Here is a 10,812-nt window from a genome sequence, read left to right as displayed (position 1 = left end):
TCCTACCCGGAATTAATGGACATGCTGCACCTCAGAAAATCCAAATCCCATCGAGCTACGCGCTCGAGAGACTTGAACCTCAGCACTGAAATAAATAGGACATGCTGGAGGGACAGATTCATAACCCAGAGGCTTCCTTCACTCTGGAATAAAATCCCAGTCCAGGTTAGGCAGAGTCCCTCATTGACTCTCTTCAAGAGGAATCTTGATGAGTGGATGGGAGATCGTAGGTTTACCCCGGGTATCACTTCTGTGTCACTGTTAGACAGAGGCACAGTATACTAACCTCAAAAAAGGGTATATCAAAATTAATTTAAAATGGGTGGCGAAAGCCAAACACACTCTGGCTAGGCTTATAAATGCCCTATGGCAGATAGCCTAGTATGAACCTATGAACCTATGAACCTATACACAGAACCCCTCAGTGCAAGACGTGTGGACCGAGGCTGACAAAGTGGATGTTTACAGCCATGTAAATGGGAATATAACATAAATACTGGAATAGATATGCTCACACAGTTTATGCATTCACACACTCCTGTCTGTCCTGACACATAATAACTGGAGTAGCAGAGGTCACAGCCCACGTACTATCCACTAGTTAGTGACATACATCTGTACAACAACCCACTGCTTTGTCAGAAATACACAACAGTTAAGGTGGCCCTGCAGCAGTACATCTGACAAATAACTGGACATAACATCACACTGGGTAAGTACAGTGAGCTGCTAGGTATATCACAAAGCACTGTGCAAACTACAGGCAGACTGTCACAACACTGGCCTATATTTCTTATGGGGGAATACACATGTACATGCAAATATAGCAGGCTCTACAGGCTGTAACAGCATGGAGTAACAGACACCTGTGTGAAAGAGCATACCCGGAAACCAGTCGGAACACAGCTACAGCCACATATGGTAAGTGTGCTTAATATTACAGTACAGGGACTGTGTGATCAACACCATCCTCATATGTGCCGCTCACACAGTAACTCTACATATACTGGGCGAATACACAGTGTATTCTGATGCCTAACTGTGGTATGGGACATGTGTGGGTTTGGCCCTACAAACATGTACACCAATAGGGTACCATATACTGGGGTAGCGTGCAACATCAGATAGAACAGGACCAAGAACAATAACATCTACCACAGCCTGTACACAGGCCGAGGTACATATTCGCAATACACACTCTGTCGACAATCACCATAAGTACACAGACCTCACTACTGTACACACTACAGCAGAATGTCCAGGTTTTGTCCTCAAATATAACCCCTACTATACATAACATGTCTAGCAGTCTGATATCTCACTGGGTTGTTATCAGGTATGATGTCAATAAATAATGGTGTACAGAACATATACACCTCTTACTGCATGACATATGTACAAAGGTTGACAGAGTTGTCGCTGGAGGCACAAACACAGGGCCAGTATTGACATGTTGTTGTGATAAACTCATACATTTACTGGTGTAACAGGGTTTGTTGTGACATATGCCGTCTGAGGGATATGAAGTCAGTAACTCTCATGGCTGTCACCATGTACTGACTGCAATCCTCAGACTACACTACTGCATTTCTAAAAATAGGTCATCTGTGAGTAACACAACACATGTAAGACTCCAAACACTGGCCAGTCTGCAGACAGCCCTACAGGTGAGAGTTTCCTCAACCACATAACACTGTCATGACAGGTATTAAATCATGTAGACCAGCCATATCCCCACAAACTCTGTTAAACCAACATTACTTCAAATGTAGAAGAGCAAGATTTACATTCTGTCTTCATGTCTCGAACACCTCCCTCCTGTTTGTTGGCCTGTCTCCACAGTGTATGGGTTAAGAGGTATATCCCACTACCCTCTGTGATGCTGTTTGCCAAACACTGACATGAAGTCCTGCTCACAGTGAATGAAAAGGGCCAACACCCACATGATGTTCCTTGTTATAGGATTGTGTTTCCATGCATTTGGCTATGGTGATGTTACCACAGCTGTTCCACATGCAATCAGCTAGTGGGGAACTGCAATTCATGCACAGGCCACCAGCTGATCATGATCATCACTTACAAAACACAAGCTGCTGCCTGAGCAAAGCAGGTGTACTTTTCCACATCCACCAGAGAGGGAGTGAGAGAGACAGGCAGAGACAAAGTAAGAAAGGAAGGGGGGTAGGAGAGTAAGAGCTAAGCATGTTTGTGTCACACACTTACTAGTACAGGGGTTTAAACCCCTGCCTGACTATGTATTGCTATTACATTTTTATGCAGTTATTGCATGCACCACAGTGCTTACATGTTGAAGAGCTGTCCAAAGGTATATTTGAAGGTGAGTGACATCAACAACAGTGATAAAGGAGGGATAAGGTAGGGGTAGTACATGTGACTGTCCACAAAAGCAGGTGTCAAGGAAGACACAACCACACTCTCTCAAGGACTCATGCACAAATTATCACAGTTGGCAGGGTCTGGATTAGAATTCCTAACTAACTTGTTTGGTAGACTACAGTATTACACAGATATCTTGCACCACAGAGGTTATCAGGCTGATATATGGGCAAAGGGTATGTCAAGGTGACTGACATCAGAATGCATGCTTCAGTAGGGCAATGGGAGGTGCAGTGAGTGTGAATGGCTTCCAACTCATTAATCTCCACACACACATACACACACACACACACACACACACACACACACACACACACACACACACACACACACACACACACACACACACACACACTTGACAGTACTGATATGCATGGGGTCATTGCTTCACAGGTATGTAGTGGTTGACTGTGCCAGAAGGCTGTACAAGGCTAGGCAAAGGGTATACCTTGGCATCGGGCTACATGACAATGGTCTGCAGTGTGGGTCAGGAGTGTAGTCCCTGGATTGGGCCACACAGGTGGGTACTGTATTCACCATCCACTCATCTGGGTTACTATTGTGGGTGGCCAGTGTTGTGCAATGCTTGCCATGTATGTGTTCGATATTTCATAACATGGACGGTGTCTGGGATGTGCATATGTCCCACATGCATGTTCTGTGACATGTGGAAGTCTACCTGGTGTGTCTTGGGCATGTTGTGTGGACAGATTGTTATCATCTGATGTGGCATTCCTGATCTCATGTGGTGAGAACTGGCTATGGAACGGAGGTTGATCCTGCACCTACATTGACAGCATGATACAGGTATTCACTGATGATAGTGGCATCTGTCCATACAGGGCATGTGTATAAGGCATGGTATTTCCTTTGTGTGTTACATTTGCTGACTCTACAGTTGTTGCAGGTGTTCAGTGGGGAACATTGCAAAGGACTACTGTAAGCAATTATTTGCCTATTGTAGGGATGGAACAGGGTGCCATGTCCTCTGTAGTCCACTGCAATCACATTGTGGTTACTATCTGTGGGCAATATGCAGGGAACTACCAACATAGTGGTTGTTACCTAGCCAAATGTGTTTGTGTATGAGACATGGGTGGAGAGTGTTCTCTGGGTAATACAAGGGTTGCTTATATTGTTCCCCAATCCATAATGTCACATGTAGGAGTATGGATTGTCTACACCAGTCTCTCTGCTGTTTGACATCTGTTGTCCTTGTAATGTGGACATTGTGACATATAATAGGTCCTTAATATAAGAAATCTGCAAAACTCACACCGCAGTGAGTCCAGTTATTATACAATCACAGCTACCTGCACAAAGGATACTGATGACAAACACACACACACCAGTCCTGAGATTCAACCCCCCTACCTAGCTATGTATTGCTACTATAGTGTACTGCATTTACCGCATACACCACAAAGCTTATAGGGCTAATCTTTCCCCAAAGGTGTATTTCAAAGTAATGACATCAGCAGGCTTGCCAAAGTGGGGCAATGGGGAGTACAGTGTTTGTGAATGGGCAATAAACCATTCATCTGGAAGCACACACACAACACTCAGTCACATACAGGTTTACATTTAACTGGAACATGTATACAACTGCTAGATGAATAATGACTTGTACAGTCATGTTACACAGTTATCACAAGCACCACAGACACTATAGTGCTGAGAGATACCAGAAGCAAATGTCTACAGTGATAGACATTTGCACATCATGTGGTATTGGCCAATTGGATGTGTGCTAGGTGGGACTGGCCTCATGATGGGAAGATCTTTGTCACTGTCTGTCACTCTTTTCCACACATCTATGTATGTGTACGTTTGGCCTATTATAGTGTGTTGTCCTTGGATATATGTGTGTATTCCTATCCAATGTGTGAGCAAAGCAAGACTGGTGTGCAATGTGGAGTGTGTGCACAAACATCTGTGACTGACAGATATGTATAGTCCACTGTTATTGCCAGACATGGGCTTGGGCTTCATTTCTAAGTGTGGGAGCATGCCCAGTATGACCTGTCAGTATTTTGTTGTTAGACATGGGCTTCGTTTCTCTATGTATGGGAGCATGCCCAGTATGACCCTCTGTATTTAATGTGTGAATCCATTCCAGGTAGATTGTACTCCAGTGAAGGATTTTGTGCTCTACACCTACAGCTATCAACCTGTTTCTGCAGGATATCTGTAGATTGGTTGACAATATGGGGTTACAGTGGGAAATGGATAGTGGGATACTGTAACTAATTGCGTCTGTGCTGCTTCTGCTACATGGTTTTGGTGTTAGCAGAGGTATTCAGACATCTGTACTGTTTTACACTGTGATGTTTTATGTCATCAACTACTGACTGGTATACATATTTGTTTGTAGTAATTTCCTGGGGAACACAAGATGAATGAATCTGTCTCCAGTATTGTGGTCTGCAGCCTACATATTCTTGCACAATCATGCCATTATGGAGGGGGAGCTGCAGACACTTGCTGATGGGTCTGTGTAAATGGTTCAGCACCTTGGTACTGCGGTGGCTGAGGATCCCATGCTTGTACATCCATCGACGTGACAGTATGGCCATATCCTGCTGTGGCCATACCTCACAGCTGTGCAGATTCACACATGTTACTCAGAGGCAGGGCTCATATTTCTTGTCATTACTCCTTCACATTGTGGTTTAAGAGCAGGCTTGTAGCCACCCATTCCTGTGTTTGCAGGCAAGCATAGTATGTGCACACATCTGAGTTTCAGACTTCACACACTCCACGGCGTCCATGCTTCGATCCCCCCCCCCTGCCCGCTGTTATTCTATCCTCTTCCAAACATTATGCACACATTATCTGATAAGTATCCCTATAGTTATCACTTCATCCCAGCAGTATTTAGAGGTTGGTCCACAGTTCATGCAGTAGGACATGGTGGACATGCTACTGGGATTTGTCAACATGGCCTTCCATTTGTGTTTTGTGGACTGTGTTATGTTGTTATTTGGGAGTCCATAAGATAGCATACATTGGCAGTATGGGTGAGACACAGGCCTTTGACAGAGGACTCTAGGGCATTTGGTAGTGATGCAGGCCATCTGTAGCAGGCCGGTGCATTGTGTCACTCTTACAGTCCCAGGCTGCAAGCCACTATATTCCCCTGGGGTGACAGGTAGGTGTGCAAAGTGTTAATATCAATAGTTTCTGTCCTTATTGATCCATTGGTGTGGATGCTGACAGGGTGCTGCTTACAGCTAGGGACACACCTGGATGGGATACCTCTTCAGCATGCTGCATTCTGTGGGTATTCCCATACAGAAGTGGGGGTCATATTGTACTCATTCCCAACAGCAGGGATAAGACCTGTGAGGTACTTGTGCTTGATGGTGGGGTGAGCTGGGTGCATGTGTGCTATGGAAGCTACTTGCAGCTGACTCACAGATATACGTAGGGCATTCCACTTATGCTGGCTTGTGCAGGGACATCAGCAGTTTCTCAGTACTTCATACCTGTGCCTTTTGTGGTCTGCCAGTGTTTGGCCAGATGACATCAGCATTCCAAACTACACAGCCAACTAATGTTCTGCTAACCTGTATGTACAATTCCAAAGGTGTGTCCATTTGACAGTAACATTTTATGCACTCTCTGTCTAGGGTACTTCCACCTGTGTACTGTTTGTATGTCTAGGCCCACATTCATGACATGCCCATCTTTCAGATGGTTGACAGATATTTCATCCGCACAATTAGTATAGATTACTGCTGGAGTGTGTCTTGCTGGGATGCATTGTGTTTGGCACTGCAGTTGTAAGAACTTGGCCCTGTCATCAACAGTACTGGCCATTGGCCACTAGGATACAACCCTCCATGCCTACATGCTGACCACTTTCACACAATATACAACACACAGCAACCTAACACACAGAACCCTGCATATTGTACACACGCTACAATCTATCTTGCTACTTTGGCCAGCTCAGGTAATCTGTGCTCCTGTTATTATACCTGCACATACATGTTACTACATTTCCACATAGGATTGTGTGTGTGTGTGTGTGTGTGTGGGGGGGGGGGGGGCATCTGACAACTGTAAACATTTGCTATGACTGTACTGGTATTTCAGGTACTCCATTTAATTCTGTAGTCTGACCTATCATGCAGACTAGAGGCATATCAGTGTACTACAATTCTTAGGTTTTATTGACCTACATTTCAGTTTCAGATTTGTTACCCTTCAGAACTAACATCCCACTGCCTGACCTGTTGTAGTCTGTCTGTGCAGGTCTGGAGGGAGCTGTTTTCCATAGCCATCAATCAACGGCCTTACTTTGTGTTTGTTTACACCTGTCCTGCTGGCTGAGACTGTTGTTGGGTATGTGAGCCTCACTGACATGCGTGTGTGTATCCTATGGACACACATTTGACCCACCACATTTCCTGCAGTGGATTTTGTCACCTTGTCTAGTACTGCCTACTATGTTAACACCAGTATTTGTTAAGGATTTCATGCTGCCAATATAGGTGTCTACTATCTGCTGGCATCCCATTCAGCCACCCGATTCCCTAACATGCTCACATCCATACCATAGATACAGATAACAGAACATACTACTACATTCAGCAATTGATAGTGAGCGTGACTTACCTTGTGGCTGTACCAGTATTGAGGATGGCGCTGGAGGGCTGACTATGTCAGATGCACATAGTACACTCCCTATACATGGTAAGCACAGGTAATCTCATGTTTGGCATCCCTTTTACTGTATGTGCGAGTCAGAAACAGGTGTCATTCCCTGGGTTCCTACCGTGTTAATGTATGTGCTATGCGTTGCCTCTTTGCCAAGGCCTGGGTGTACTGGGCACGCCTACTTCTGCCTACTGGGGCAGGCTCAGGTTGTTCCTCCTAAGAGTCACTCTGTGCCTGTGCTGGCCTTGGCAATGGTGGGCGGCTGTGTGGCCCTATCCCATGCTGTTCCTGCTGCAGCTGTTTCTGCAGGATCATATTGTGTAGCATGGCACATACAATGACAATTTGGTTACATGTAGCTGGTGAGTACTGCAAGGCTCCACCAGATATGTCCAGGCACTGGAACCGTGACTTGAGCATCCCAAACACATGCTCTTTTATGATTCTGGTCTGTATGTGTGCCTCATTATGGAGTTCTTGTTCGGATGTGTGTGTATTTCTGATGGGTGCTATCAGCCACGGCTCCAGTGTGTAACCAGCATCCCCCACTAGGTGGCCATATGGGACATCCCCATTGGAAAATCTCTGGTACAGTAGTGTCATATGGCAGATGTGGGAGTCTTGATAGCTTCCAGGGCTGCCAGCACACACATTCATTATAATGCCCTGGGCATTGCACATGACCTGGCAGCTGATGGAGGGGAAGCTCTTGCAGTTTATGTAGACTCTACCCTGCTCATTAGGTGGTGCTTTGATGTGTATGTGCATGCAGTCTATAGCACCCACTACCTCAGGTATTCTGCTATTTGGTGGTAAAGATGCATATTGCTGGTCAACGCCTCACGGGTGGTGAAGAAATATATGTGCTCACCGGCATGTGCTGACATGGCATCCAGGAACTGGTGGAGTACCCTGGATGCTGATGCCTGGGAGATCCTCATGATATCCCCAGTTGGCCTTTGGAAGTTACCTGTGGCTAGTATTATTAAGCCTACACATACCTTGGTATCCACAGGATGGGTTCCCCTCTGTTGGTTCTGTGTGTAAGGCGTGGCCGGCACAGCTCAACAATTTGCTGTAGGATGTCCCTGTCTACCCTATAGCGCTCCACTATCTCCAGCTCATGTAGCCCCTGGTAGGTTACTCCTGGTCTGTACACTTTTCTCCTTCTCCTCACTGTGGGTTGGTCATTAGCATTCTCATCCTCACCACCCTCAGCCTCTTCCCCATGTTGATTTATGCGAGCGAAAGTAGCCCCTATTATTTTGTTGCATTTGTTAGGTAAAGTTTCCCTGTTCGTGTACACCAGTGGTGTAGAGTTTGTGGGAAAAAACAGAGGGAAAGGTGTTTGCCTAGTTTATAGTAGTGTGCTGGGCTGGGTGCTGCCTATGTAATTGGCTGATTCTGATACATTTCACCTGCCAGCTATGCTAGTTCTCCTTGATTACCTTCCTACTGCTGTTTTTCCTTCCCATTAACTTCCTGTTTAAGCCCAGAGGTGTGTTGTGCAAACCCAGTGTTCAGATTTGAATGGAGCTGCTATTTCCTGGTTTAATTTATTTTTTTGTTTAAAACCCGGTAGACAGCGCACACACCTGTTTAGGCAATGTAAGGACTGCTAAGCAGCTTCAGACACACCCTCTTCCTTAGCTCTGATAAGCTAAGGGCAAACCTGAGCCACAGAGCTCCATTAAGCTTACAATATGCCTGCCATATCCCTCTATGATGTCAGCTAACTCTTAGGCTTGCACCATGGTTTTCCTGCACCTACATGGTTGGGTGCAGGCTAGCCATGAGATTCAGTATCATTCCCCTCATTTGCATAGAATTGACTGCTAATGCCTGGTTACAAGTCTGACACTGAGACTTCCCCCTTAGCAACCACTATTCAGTGATCTTATTGTCTTCTGCCTGCTATTGAGTATAATGGCAAAATTGTGATTTTGCATAAAAAGCTTTTTTCAATATTTTAGTTTTATTTTTGGGCCGATCCCGTTTGTGTGCCTCTACCCTACACTTAAATGGCCGAAATTAGCCAAAAAAAAGTTATTTTTAGTTCATTTGAAACTATTTTCCATGCCAATGGCCATATATTTGGCCATTGGCATGCCTTCCACATTATATACACCCTTTATTTGGAGCAGTCATGGCTCCGTTTTGTAGTTTGCAGAAATGTACTCGGTTACTAACCGAGTGCATTTCTGCAAGTTACACTAATCCTGCATGGCTGGCTGCCAGCATCCTGGATTGCTAATTCACCTCATTTGCATGTTTTTTACCTGCAATTGAGATATTTAGCATAAAGAGCTGCGTCCATGCAGGAATAGTGCAAGAACGCTCGTGCATATCCTGGGAGCTTGTTCCTGGATCTCTCCGTGACCATATTGCCTCCAGCAGCTCTTGCACTATTCCTGCATGCCGTGCAAAGCTTGCTGAATCCCAGGGCTAGTTGTTAACTGCAAAATAATTTCCCCATTTTGATTAGACTTTAGATATCTTTGTAAAGCTCTGTGGAATGACAACTGTATAATTTATAACTCTCATCCTTTTCAATGTTCCTACTCCTAAAGCCATTGCTAAAAACCAAACATTTTTACTATGGTCTATCCTCTCAATAGCAAGGAAAATTGTTACTAAAAACTGGAAATCCCAATCTACTCCTGTCTTTAAAGTTGAGTTTATTCATCTTGTGAAATACATTTGTAAGAACGAGATTGCTAATATAAAAGCAAGGACTAACAACATAACTCATTATTTAATTGCTGGGACAAAATTGTCTAATCTTTTAGAGAAATATTAAATGTTATCCTGTGTATATTGTTTTTTTAATTGCTATAGACATTGTATAGAGTTTGTTTTTCTTGTTACTATACAGTTAAGTTATTGTAAATAAAACAAAAACAAAAAAAAACAGAGCAGGCAGATGGACACTAAACTGAACTGAGACACTTTAATCAAGATAAAAAAATAGTGCTTTAATTTAAACAATGTTAAACTTCACCTGATAAAGTTTAACATTGTTTAAATGAAAGCACTAACTTTTTATCTTGATTAAAGCATCTCGGTTCAGTTTAGCATCCGTTTGCCTGCTCCGTTTGTTTTATTTTTATTTTCAATTTTAATAGTTTGGTTTTTTTTTGTTGCTTTGTTAAGTTATTGTGTTATAAAATGAATAAAAACATTTTGAAAAAAAAAGAAAATGTATGGAATCTTGTGGTTTCAAAGCAGACCTGTGGGACTACTTGTGTCTCATGTCTAGCTGAGTGCAAAACCAACTCCTTCAGATAGGAGGGACCCAAATCTTGAGAGGAATAATAAACTAACACCAACATTTTATAAATAATTTTGTAGAAAACTAGAAGCCAGGTTAGGTTCTGTGGAACATGTGTGATATGCTAGTAATGGTTCTGAACAGTTAACAGCCTTGCAGCAGAATTCTGCACTACATGTAAATGACCAAGCTTGGTGTTTGGGAATACCAGCTATAAAACATTGCAATAGTACAGAGGAGACTAAAGCGTGAACAAAGCTGATAACTCAACTTAAGATACATGGTGCCTAATCCTTGAGATGTTTTACAAGTGGAAACACGATTTCTCAGCTAGCACTTGGTTCTGAAGTGTCAGCCTGGAATAGAATATAACTAGTACTAAGATTAAGCACCCTGTCAGCAAAATCAAGTATATTACCACCATATATGATGAAATTAGGGAGAACAATTGCAGAAGAGTCACACAAGTTTGCATGAGC

The sequence above is a fragment of the Protopterus annectens genome, chromosome 11.part0 (genome assembly GCF_019279795.1).
Source record: "Protopterus annectens isolate FY-2018-M chromosome 11.part0, PAN1.0, whole genome shotgun sequence".
Taxonomy (NCBI): Eukaryota; Metazoa; Chordata; order Ceratodontiformes; family Protopteridae; genus Protopterus; species Protopterus annectens.
This window is presented reverse-complemented; position numbering follows the sequence as displayed.